This window comes from Heterodontus francisci, chromosome 28 (genome assembly GCF_036365525.1).
Source record: "Heterodontus francisci isolate sHetFra1 chromosome 28, sHetFra1.hap1, whole genome shotgun sequence".
NCBI classification, from domain to species: domain Eukaryota; kingdom Metazoa; phylum Chordata; class Chondrichthyes; order Heterodontiformes; family Heterodontidae; genus Heterodontus; species Heterodontus francisci.
In genome coordinates, this window is record NC_090398.1 from 3655289 (window position 1) to 3669035 (window position 13747).

Genomic DNA, 13747 nt, shown 5'->3' on the forward strand with positions numbered 1-13747 from the left:
AGAGAGAGAAAATAAGAGAAGGGAGAGAGGGGAAATGGGGCTGGGAGAGAGAACAAGAGAGGAGAGAGGGAGAGAGAGGGGAATTGGGGGTGAGACAGAAAATGAGAGTGGGGAGAGAGGACAAGAGGGGGGAGAGAGAGAGGGGAAATGGGGGTGAGAGAAAGAACAAGAGGAGGGGAGAGAGGGGACATTGGGGTGAAGAGAGAGAACAAGAGTGAGGGAGAGAGAAAGGGGAAATGGGGAGAGATATAACAAGAGAGGGGAGAGATAGGGAAGGTAAATTGGGATGAGACAGAGAATGAGAGGAGAGAGAGAAAGAGAGGGGAAATGGGTGTGAGAGAGATTCAGGGAAGGTTCCATTCGAGTGGAAAATAGTGAATGTAACTCCTTTACTCAAAGAGGGAGGGAGACAGAAAGCAGGTAACAACAGGCCAGTTAGCTTAACATCTGTCTTAGGGAAAATGTTAGAAGCTGTTATTAAAGATGTTTTAGCAGGGCACTTAGAAAAATTCAAGGTAATCAGGCAGAGTCAACATGGTTTTGTGAAAGGGAAATCATGTTTAACTAATTTTTGGAGTTCTTTGAGGGAGTGACATGTGCTGTGGATAAAGGGGAACCAGTGAATGTACTGTACTTAGAATTCCAGAAGGCATTTGATAAGGTGCCACATCAAAGGTTATTGCGGAATATAAAAGCTCATGGTGTGGGGTGCCTCATCTTTTTACAGTTTATATAAATGACTTAGATGAAGGGACCGAAGGTATGGTTGCTAAATTTGCTGATGACACAAAGGTAGGTAGGAAAGTAAGTTGTGAAGAGGACGTAAGGAGGCTACAAAGGGATATAGATCAGTTAAGTGTGTGGGCAAAGACCTGGCAAGTGGAGTATAATGTGGGAAAGTGTGAAATTGTCCACTTTGGCAGGAAGAATAAAAAAGAAGCATATTATCAAAATGGTGAGAGAGTGCAGAGCTCTGAGATGCAGAGAGATCTGGGTGTCCTAGTGCATGAATAGCAAAAGGTTAGAATGCTGGTACAGCAAGTAATTAGGAAAGCTAATAGAATGTTATTGTTTATCGCGAGGGGAATTGAATACAAAAGTAGGGAGGTTATGCTTCAGCTATCCAGGGCATTGGTGAGACCACATCTGGAGTACTGTGTACAGTATTGGTCTCCTTATTTAAGGAAGGATGTAAATGCGTTGGAGGCAGTACAGAGAAGGTTTACTAGACTAATACCTGGAATGGACGGGCTGTTTTACGAGGAAAGATTGGACAGGCTAGGCTTGTATCCGCTGGAATTTAGAAGAGTAAGAGGCGACTTGATTGAAACATATAAGATCCTGAGGGGTCTTGACAGGGTGGATGTGGAAAGGATGTTTCCTCTTGTGGGAGAATCTCGAACTAGGGGTCACTGTTTAAAAATAAGGGGTCGCCCATTTAAGACAGAGATGAGGAGAATTTTTTTTTCTCTCAGAGGGTCGTGAGTCTTTGGAATTCTCTTCCTCAAAAGTCAGTGGAAGCAGAGTCTGAATATTTTTAAGGCAGAGGTAGATAGATTCATGATGAGCAAGGGGGTGAAAGGTTATCGGGGGTAGGCGGGAATGTGGAGTAATCAGTTCAGCCATGAACTTATTGAATGGCGGAGCAAGCTCGAAGGGCCGAGTGGCCTACTCCTGCTCCTAATTCGTATGTTCGTAATGAGAGAGAGAGAGAGGGAAATAGGGGTGAGAGAGAACGAGAGGGGGAGAGAGTGAGGGGGGAAATTGGGTGAGAGAGAGATCGAGCGGGTGGAAAGGGAGAGGGGGAAAGTGGAGGTGAGAGAGAGAATGAAACAGAGGGGAGAGAGAATGAGGGAGGGGAAATGGGGATGAGAGGGACAGAGGAAGGAGAGTGGGGAGCAGGGCGAGGAGGGTATCTGTGCAGAGAGGTAGGGAGGGAATGGTGAGAACGCGGGAGAGGGAGAAGGGGGGAGAGAGTCAGGGAAGAGAGCAGGAGGTAAAGGAAGAGAGACAGAGCCGGGTAGAGGTGTGGGAGCTTTCGGTTCCTCTTCTCTCTATCAACCTCCCTTTCTATCCTTTTCTATACCTTTCTATCCTTTGCTGTCATGCCCTATCTCTCTCTCTCCCTCTCTCCTTCAGCCTCTCTCGATCTCTCCATTTCTATATTTCTGTCCCTCTCTCTCTCTCCCACAGTCTCTTGATCTCCGTTTCTATCTCTCCCTCCCTCTTTCTCTCCCTCCCTCTCTCCACCAGTCTCTCTCGATCTCCCTCTCTTTCTATCTCTCCCTCCCTCTTTCTCTCCCTCCATCTCACCCCCAGTCTCTCTCCTTCCCTCTCTCCACCAGTCTCTGTCGATCTACCTCTCTTTCTATTTCTCTCTGTATCTCTCTCCCCCAGCCTCTCTCTCTCTCTCCTCTCTCTGGTCTAACACTATCCTGTCTTCCTGTAGTCTCCCTCCCTGGATTGCCCACATCCTGGAGGCCGCTGCTCGCAAGAGTTGGAACCCCAGACGGAGACACGAAGCGTATCGACTGATCCGTCGGAGACTGGTAGAGGAATTCACTGGGGATTCTCACACAGACACTGCCACACGCTGACCCCTGACCCCAAACCCACAACCTCACCCTGACCCCCGAATCTGAAATCCTGACCCCAAACCCAAACCCTGACCCCCGACCCCAAACCCACACCCTGACCCTGACCCCTGAATCTCAAACTCTGACACAAACCCCAAACTCACACCCTGACCCCCGACACCAAACCCACACACTGACCCTAACCTCAAACCCACACCCTGACCCTAACCCCAAACCCACACCCTGACCCCCGAATCTCAAACCCTGACCCCCGACCCCAAACCCACACCCTGACCCTGACCCCTGAATCTCAAACCCTGACACAAACCCCAAACCCACACCCTGACCCCCGACCCCAAACCCACACCCTGACCCCCGAATCTCAAACCCTGACCCCAACTCCAAACCCACACCCTGACCCCCGAATCCTGACCCCAAACCCTCACCCCAAACCCACACCCTGACCCCCGAATCCTGACCCCAAACCCTCACCCCAAACCCACACCCTGACCCCTGAATCCTGACCCCAAACCCACACCCTGACCCCCGAATGCAAACCCTGATCCCTGAGCACAAATCCACACCCTGACCCCAAACCGATACCATGACCCCCAACCCCAAATCCCAAACCCTGACTCCCGAATCTCAAACGCTAACCCTGACCCCAAACCCACACCCAACCCCAAACCCTGATATCCGACCCCAAACACACACCTGACCCCAAATCCTGACACTTGACCTCAAACCCTGACTCCCGAACCCAAATCCACACTCTGACCCCCGAAAACTGAACCCAAACCCTGACCCCAAACCCTCAGCCATGAGTCCAAACCCTGATACCTGACCCCTGACCCTAATCCCAAACCCACACCCGAACCTGAACCCTGACATCCGACCCCAAACCCACACTCGATCCCAAACTCTGACATCCGACCCCAAAACCACACCCTGACCGCCGAATCTCAAACCCTGACCACCCGACCCCCAACCCTGACACCAAACCCTAAACCCACACTCTGACCCACGAAACCTGAACCCAAACCCTGACCCCCATAACCTGAACCCAAAACCTGACCCCAAACCCAAACACAAAACCTGACCCCAAACCCTGACACATGAGTCCAAACCCTGACACCCGACCCCAAAACCTGACCCCTGACATCCAATCTCAAACCCACACCCTGACCCAAAACCCACTCCCTGATCTCTGACCCACGCCCTGACGCTCACCCCAACCCACACCCTGCCTCCTGACCCCAAACCCACAGTCTGACCCCCGAATCTCAAACCCACACCCTGACCCCCGAATCCTGACCCCAAACCCTCACCCCAAGCCCACACCTTGACCCCCGAATCCTGACCCCAAACCCTCACCCCAAACCCACACCCTGACGCCCCGAATCTCAAACCCTGACCCCGACCCCAACCCTGACGCCCGACCCCAAACCCACACCCTGACCCCCGACCCCAACCGTGACCACCGACCCCAAACCCTGATCCCTGACCACAAATCCACACCCTGACCCCAAACCGATACCATGACCCCCAATCCCAAATCCCAAAACCTGACTCCCGAATCTCAAACGCTAACCCTGACCCCAAACCCTGACATCCGACCCCAAACACAAACCCTGACCCCAAGCCCTGACCCATTTGTCCGAACCCTGACACCCGACTCCAAAACCCGACCCCAAACCCTGACTTCTGACCCCAAACCCACACCTTGACCCCCAAATCCTGACACTTGACCCGAAACCCTGAACTCGACCCCAAATCCACACTCTGATCGCCGAATCTCAAACCCTGACCCCCCGAGCCCCAACCCTGACACACAACCCCAAACCCCCACTCTGACCCGCAAAACCTGAACCCAAACCCTGACCCCAAACCCAAACCCTGACCCCAAACCCTGACCCATGAGTCCAAACTCTGATACCCATCCTCAAAACCTGACCCCTGACCTCCGATCACAAACCCATACCCTGACCCAAAACCAACACCCTGATCTCCGACCCACACCCTGATGCTAACCCCAACCCACACCCTGCCACCTGACCCCAAACCCACAGTCTGACCCCCGAATCTCAAACCCTGACCCCAACCCCAAACCCACACTCTGACACCCGAATCTCAAAGCACGAACCCTGACCCCAAACCCACACCCTGACCCCTGAAACCCTAACCCTGACCCCCCAGACCCCAAACCAACATCCTGACCCTAATCCTGACCCCTGACCCCAAACCCACACCCTGACCCCTGAAACCCGAACCCTGACCCCCCAGACCCCAAACTAACATCCTGACCCTAATCCTGGCCCCTGAGCCCAAACCCACACCATGGCCCCCAAATCACAAACCCTGACCTCTGACCCCGATGCCCGACCCCAAACTCACACTCTGACTCCTGATCCCAAACCCAGGCCCTCGACCACAAACCCTAACCTGACCCCAAACCTTGACCCCCGGTCTCAAACCCACATCTGACCCCAAACCCCAAGCCACACTCTGACTCCACCCCAACCCATATCCTGACCGCCAACCCAACCCACACCCTTTCCCCTCACGCATCCCACACCCTGACCCCTGACCCCAAACCCTGACCCCAACCCCAACCCCAAACCCTGAATCCCGACTCCAAAAGCACATCCTGACCCCCGAATCCTGACCCCGACCCGAAATCCACACCCTGACCCCCGAATCCTGCCCACGAATCCTGGCACCCAAACCCAGACCCAGACTCTGAGCCCCAAATCTCAAACCCTGACCCCCGACCCCAAACCTTGATGCCCGACCCCAAGCCCATAGCCTGACCCTGATATCAAACCCTGACCCCCAAACCCTGAATCCCGACCCCAAACCCACACCCTGACCCCTGATCCTAAACCCTGATCCCTGAGCACAAATCCACACCCAGACCCCAAACCGATACCATGACCCCCAATCCCAAATCCCAAACCCTGACTCCAGAATATCAAACGTTAACCCTGACCCCAAACTCACACCCGACCCCAAACCCTGATATCCAATCCCAAACTCACACCTGACCCCAAACCCTGACATCCAACCCCAAATCCATAACCTGACCCCCAAATCCTGACACTTGACCACAAACCCTGACCCCCGAACCCAAATACACATTCTGAACCCCGAATCGCAAACCCTGGCCTTCGACCCCCAATCCTGACGCCCAACCCCAAACCCACACTCTGACCCCCGAAAACTGAACCCAAACCCTGACCCCAAACCCTCACCCATGAGTCCAAACCCTGATACCTGACCCCAAAACCTGACTCCTGACCCTAATCCCAAACCCACACCCGAACCCTGACATCCGACCCCAAACCCACACTCGACCCCAAACACACACTCGACCCCAAACCCTGACATCCGACCCCAAACCCACACCCTGACCCCCAAATTCTGACACTTGACCCCAAACCCTGACCCCCGACCCCAAGTCCACACTCTGAAAGCCGAATCGCAAACCCTGACCCCCCCGAGCCCCAACCCTGACACCCAACCCTAAACCCACACTCTGACCCCCGAAACCTGAACACAAACCCTGACGCCCGAAACCTGAACCCAAACCCTGACCCCAAACCCAAAACCTGACCCCAAACCCTGACCCATGAGTCCAAACCCTGACCCCTCACATCCGATCCCAATCCCACACCCTGACCCAAAACCCACACCCTGATCTCCGACCCACACCCTGACACTGACCCCAACCCACACCCTGCCTCCTGACCCCAAACCCACAGTCTCACCCCCGAATCTCAAACCCTGACCACAACCCCAAACCCACACCCTGACCCCCAAACCCTCACCCCAAAACCTCACCCCAAACCCACACCCTGATGCCCGAATCTCAAACCCTGACCCCCGACCCCAACCCTGCCCCCTGACCCAAAACCGACACCCTGATGCCCGAATCTCAAACCCTGACCCCCGACTCCAACCCTGACCCCCGACCCCAACCCACAGTCTGACCCCCGAATCTCAATCCCTGACCCCAACCCCAAACCCACACCCTGACCCCCGAATCCTGACCCCAAACCCTCACCCCAAACCCACATCCTGACGCCCGAATCGCAAACCTTGACCCCCAACCCCAACCCTGACCACCGACCCCAAACCCACACCCTGACCCCCCGACCCCAAACCCTGATCCCTGACCACAAATCCACACCCTGACCCCATACTGATACCATGACCCCCAACCCCAAATCCCAAACCCTGACTCCCGAATCTCAAACGCTAACCCTGACCCCAAACCCACACCCGACCCCAAACCCTGACATGCGACCCCAAACACACACCCTGACCCCAAACCCTGACCCATTTGTCCAAACCCTGACACCCGACCCCAAAACCTGACCCCTGACCCTGATCCCAAACCCGACCCCAAACCCTGACATCTGACCCCAAACTCACACCCTGACCCCCAAATCATGACACTTGACCCGAAACCCTGAACTCCAACCCCAAATCTACATTCTGACCGCCGGAAACTGACCCCAAACCCAAAACCTGACCCCAGACCCTGATCCCACGACCCCCAACCCTGACACCCAACCCCAAACCCACACTCTGACCCCCGTAACCTGACCCCAAACCCAAAACCTGACCCCAAACCCTGACCCATGAGTCCAATCCTTGACACCCGACCCCAAAACCTGACCCCTGAAATCCAATCCCCAACCCACACCCAGACCCAAAACCCACACCCTGACGCTGACCCCAACCCACACCCTGATCTCCGACCCCAAACCCACAGTCTGACCCCCGAATCTCAAACCCTGACCCCGACCCCAAATGCACATCCTGACCCCTGAAACCCGAACCCTGACCCTAATCCTGACCCCTGAGCCCAAACCCACATCATGGTCCCCGAATCACAAACCCTGACCCCTGACCCCCGACCCCTATGCCCAACCCCAAATTCACACTCTGAGTCCTGATCCCAAACCTAGGCCCTCGACCACAAACCCTAATCCGACCCCAAACCCTGACCCCCGACCTCAAACCCACACCTGACCCAAACCCCGAGCCACACCCTGACTCCACCCCAACCCACATCCTGACCCCCAACCCCAATCCACACCCTTTCCCCCCACGCATCCCACACCCTGACGCCTGACCTCAAACCCTGACCCCGACTGCAAACCCTGAATCCCGACTCCAAAAGCGAATCCTGACCCCGACCCTAAATCCACACCTTGACTCTTGAATCCTGCCCACGAATCCTGGCACCCAAGCCCAAACCCAGACTCAGAGCCCCAAATCTCAAACCCTGACCCCCGACCCCCGACCCCAAACCTTGATGCTCGACCCCAAACCCATACCCTGACCCCCGACCCCAAACCCATACCCTGATCCCCCACCCCATACCCTGAATCCCGACCCCAAATACACACACTGAGCCCCAAATCCTGACCCCAAACCCTGACCCCTGACCCTGATCCCAAACCCGACCCCAAACTCACACCCTGACCCCCAAATCATGATACTTGACCCGAAACCCTGAACCCCGACCCCAGATCCACACTCTGACCGCCGAAACCTGACCCCAAACCCAAAACCTGACCCCAAACTCTGATCCCACGACCCCCAATCCTGACACCCAAACCCAAACCCACACTCAGACCCCCGAAACCTGACCCCAAACCCAAATCCTGACCCCAAACCCTGACCCATGAGTCCAAACCTTGACACCCGACCCCAAAACCTGACCCCTGAAATCCGATCCCCAACCCACACCCAGACCCAAAACCCACACCCTGACGCTGACCCCAACCCACACCCTGATCTCCGACCCCAAACCCACAGTCTGACCCCCGAATCTCAAACCCTGACCCCAACCCCAAACCCACAGTCTGACACCCGCATCTCAAGGCACGAACCTCGACCCCAAACGCACATCCTGACCCCTGAAACCCGAACCCTGATCCTAATCCTGACCCCTGAGCCCAAACCCACATCATGGCCCCCGAATCACAAACCCTGACCCCCGACCCCTATGCCCGACCCCAAATTCACACTCTGAGTCCTGATCCCAAACCTAGGCCCTCGACCACAAACCCTAATCCGACCCCAAACCTTGACCCCCGACCTCAAACCCACACCTGACTCCAAACCCCGAGCCACACCCTGACTCCACCCCAACCCACATCCTGACCCCCAACCCACACCCTTTCCCCCCACGCATCCCACACCCTGACCCCTGACCTCAAACCCTGACCCCGACCGCAAACCCTGAATCCCGACTCCAAAAGCACATCCTGACCCCCGAATCCTGACCCCGACCCTAAATCCACACCTTGACTCTTGAATCCTGCCCACGAATCCTGGCACCCAAGCCCAAACCCAGACTCAGAGCCCCAAATCTCAAACCCTGACCCCCGACTCCAAACCTTGATGCTCGACCCCACACCCATACCCTGACCCCCGACCCCAAACCCATACCCTGATCCCCGACCCCATACCCTGAATCCCGACCCCAAATACACACACTGAGCCCCAAATCCTGACCCCAAACCCTGACCCACGACCCGAAACCCACACCCTGATCCCTGATACCCGATCCCAAACCCTGAATCCCGACCCCAAACCCACATCTGAACCCCGAATCCTGATCCCAAACCCTGATACCGACCCAAAATCCACACCCTGACCCCAAAACTCAAACCCAGACGCACAATTCTCAAACCTTGATCCCCGACCCAAACACGCACTCTGACCCCGAATCCAGACTCAAAACCCTGACACCCCACAACCCCAAACCCTGACTGCTGTATCCTGATCCCAAACTCTGACCTCTGACCCCAAACTCACACTCTGACCCCTGAATCCTGACCCCGACCCCAAACCCTGATCCCGACCCCGAACCCGCACCCTGATCCCTTACTCCCAAAATGACATCTGACCCTCCCCGACCCCAAATCCTAACCTTGACCCCAAACACTGACCCGACCCCAAACTCACACCCTGACCCTTGATCCCAAACACTCACTGCTGAATCTCAAACACTAACTCTGACCCCAAACCCACACCTGAAGCCAAACCCACACCCTGACCCCCAAATCAAGAACCCTGACCCCCGACCCCAAACCCACACCCTGACCCCCGAAATCTGAACCCTGACATGACCCCAAACCCTGACGTCTGACCCCAAACCCACACGGTGACCCCTAATCCCCACATCCTGACCCCAAACCCACATCCTGACCCCTGACCCCCAAACCCACATGCTGACCCCCAAATCCCAAATGCCAACACTTGACCCCAAACCCTGAAAGCTGTTCCCAAGGCTCAACGTCCAACCCTCGGACTTTGACACTGGACCCCTGACCTCCGAACACAAATCCCAACCACCAATCCTGCCTGCATCTTGGTTCCATCCTCGAAAACCTGACTGCCAAGCCTAGACCCCTGACCCCAAACCCCGACTCCCAAAATTTGCTCCCTTCCTGACTCCAGACCCTCAAAGCACGCGCAGTCTGAACCTTCTCCTAATCCTGGCATCAGGAATGGTCTTTACCGGGTTCCCCTCAATCTGCAGATCTCTGTTAACTCCCCTCTCCCTCCCTCCAGTGGAAAGCTGGGATCGGACTGTGCTGCTGCGAGTGGCCCACCTACGTCTACCCCCTGGAGCTGAAGCTGGCCGTGCGGTCGGCCTTCCCCGGGCAGCTGCGGGATTATCCGGACCCACATCACAGCAGGGTAAGCATCGTAAGGGAGCGTGACCCACTCTGAGGGAGGGGCAAGGGTGGGGAGACTTCCTGGAGGGAAATAAACCCTGGGATGATAAATCCTCCCCCCTCGGGATATCTCACCCAGCAGCCCCCCCACCCTACCATCCTCACGCCCTGACACTCTCACCCCAGGCTGCAATCTCACTGGGACATTCAGCCATGGTTTGCATCACAGCCAAAATCCAAACCTATCCTCACAGGACCCTCGACTTACGCATGACCCCCGGTGCTGGGTTACTGTGGGGGTGTCACTGGACAGTGATCAGGAGCAGAAAATCCGGCTGATTTCCCCTCTCTCTCTAACCCAGGGGTCACTGGACAGTGATCAGGAGCAGGAAATCTGGGTGATTTCCCCTCTCTCTCTAACCCAAAGGTCACTGGACAGTGATCAGGAGCAGGAACCCTGGCTGATTTCCCCTCTCTATCTAACCCAGGGGTCACTGGACAGTGATCAGGAGCAGGAACCCTGGCTGATTTCCCCTTCTCTCGAACCCAGGGGTCACTGGACAGTGATCAGGAGCAGGAACCCTGGCTACTTTCCCCTCTCTCTCTAACCCAGGGGTCACTGGACAGTGATCAGGAGGAGGAACCCTGGCTGATTTCCCCTCTCTCTCTAACCCAGGGGTCACTGGACAGTGATCAGGAGCAGGAATCCTGGCTGATTTCCCCTCTCTCTCTAACCCAGGTGTCACTGGACAGTGATCAGGAGCAGGAACCCTGGCTGATTTCCCCACTCTCTCTCTAACCCAGGGGTCACTGGACAGTGATCAGGAACAGGAACCCTGGCTGATTTCCCCCTCTCTCTCTAACCCAGGGGTCACTGGACAGTGATCAGGAGCAGGAAATCTGGCTGATTTCCCCACTCTCTCTCTAACCCAGGGGTCACTGGACAGTGATCAGGAGCAGGAACCCTGGTTAATTTCCACTCTCTCTCTAACCCAGGGGTCACTGGGCAGTGATCAGGAGCAGGAACCCTGGCTGATTTCCCCACTCTCTCTCTAACCCAGGGGTCACTGGACAGTGATCAGGAGCAGGAAATCTGGCTGATTTCCCCACTCTCTCTCTAACCCAGGGGTCACTGGACAGTGATCAGGAGCAGGAACCCTGGTTAATTTCCACTCTCTCTCTAACCCAGGGGTCACTGGGCAGTGATCAGGAGCAGGAACCCTGGCTGATTTCCCCACTCTCTCTCTAACCCAGGGGTCACTGGACAGTGATCAGGAGGAGGAACCCTGGCTGGTTTCCCCTCTCTCTCCAACCCAGGGGTCACTGGACAGTGATCAGGAGCAGGAAATCTGGCTGATTTCCACCTCTCTCTAACCCAGGGGTCACTGGACAGTGATCAGGAGCAGGAACCCTGGTTAATTTCCACTCTCTCTCTAACCCAGGGGTCACTGGACAGTGATCAGGAGCAGGAACCCTGGCTGATTTCCCCTCTCTCTCAAACCCAGGGGTCACTGGGCAGTGATCAGGAGGAGGAACACTGGCTGATTTCCCCTCTCTCTCTAACCCAGGGGTGACTGGACAGTGATCAGGAGCAGGAACCCTGGCTGATTTCCCCCTCTCTCTAACCCAGGGGTGACTGGACAGTGATCAAGAGCAGGAACACTGGCTGATTTCCCTCCCGCTATCTAACCCAGGGAATCACTGGACAGTGATCAGGAGCAGGAACCCTGGATGATTTCCCTCTCTCTCTAACCCAGAGGTCACTGGACAGTGATCAGGAGCAGGAACCCTGGCTGATTTCCCCCTCTCTCTCTAACCCAGGGGTCACTGGACAGTGATCAGGAGCAGGAACCCTGGCTGATTTCCCCCTCTCTCCAACCCAGGGGCCACTGGACAGCGATCAGGGGAAGGAACCCTGCGTGATTTCCCCTCTAACCCAGGGGTCACTGGACAGTGATCAGGAGCAGGAACCCTGGCTGATTTCCCCTCTCTCTCTAACCCAGTGATCACTGGACCGTGATCAGGAGCAGGAACCCTGGCTGATTTCCCCCTCTCTCTCTAACCCAGGGATCACTGGACCGTGATCAGGAGCAGGAACCCTGGCTGATTTCCCCCTCTCTCTCTAACCCAGGGATCACTGGACCGTGATCAGGAGCAGGAACCCTGGCTGATTTCCCCTCTCTCTCTAACCCAGTGATCACTGGACCGTGATCAGGAGCAGGAACCCTGGCTGATTTCCCCTCTCTCTCTATCCCAGGGTTCACTGGACCGTGATCAGGAGCAGGAACCCTGGCTGATTTCCCCTCTCTCTCTAACCCAGGGATCACTGGACAGTGATCAGGAGCAGGAACCCTGGCTGATTTCCCCCTCTCTCTCTATCCCAGGGTTCACTGGACAGTGATCAGGAGCAGGAACCCTGGCTGATTTCCCCCTCTCTCTCTAACCCAGGGGTTACTGGACAGTGATCAGGAGCAGGAACCCTGGCTGATTTCCCCCTCTCTCTCTAACCCAGGGTGACTGGACAGTGATCAGGAGCAGGAACCCTGGCTGATTTCCCTCTCTCTCTCTAACCCAGGGGTTACTGGACAGTGATCAGGAGCAGGAGCCCTGGCTGATTTCCCTCTCTCTCTCTAACCCAGGGAATTACTGGACAGTGATCAGGAGCAGGAACCCTGGATGATTTCCCTCTCTCTCTTACCCAGAGGTCACTGGACTGTGATCAGGAGCAGGACCCTGGCTGATTTCACCTCTCTCTCTTACCCAGGGGTCACTGGACAGTGATCAGGAGGAGGAACCCTGGCTGATTTCCCCCTCTCTCTAACCCAGGGGTCACTGGACAGTGATCAGGAGCAGGAACCCTGGCTGATTTCCCCCTCTCTCTAACCCAGGGGCCACTGGGCAGTGATCAGGAGGAGGAACCCTGGCTGATTTCCCCCTCTCTCTAACCCAGGGGTCACTGGACAGTGATCAGGAGCAGGAGCCCTGGCTGATTTCCCTCTCTCTCTAACCCAGGGGTCACTGGACAGTGATCAGGAGCAGGAGCCCTGGCTGATTTCCCTCTCTCTCTCTAACCCAGGGGTTACTGGACAGTGATCAGGAGCAGGAACCCTGGCTGATTACCCTCTCTCTCTCTAACCCAGGGGTCACTGGACAGTGATCAGGAGCAGGAACCCTGGCTGATTTCCCTCTCTCTCTAACCCAGGGGTCACTGGACAGTGATCAGGAGCAGGAGCCCTGGCTGATTTCCCTCTCTCTCTCTAACCCAGGGGTTACTGGACAGTGATCAGGAGCAGGAACCCTGGCTGATTTCCCCTCTCTCTCTAACCCAGGAGTCACTGGACAGTGATCAGGAGCAGGAACCCTGGCTGATTTCCCCTCTCTCTCTAACCCAGGGATCACTGGACAGTGATCAGGAGCAGGAGCCCTGGCTGATTTCCCTCTCTCTCTCTAACCCAGGGGTTACTGGACAGT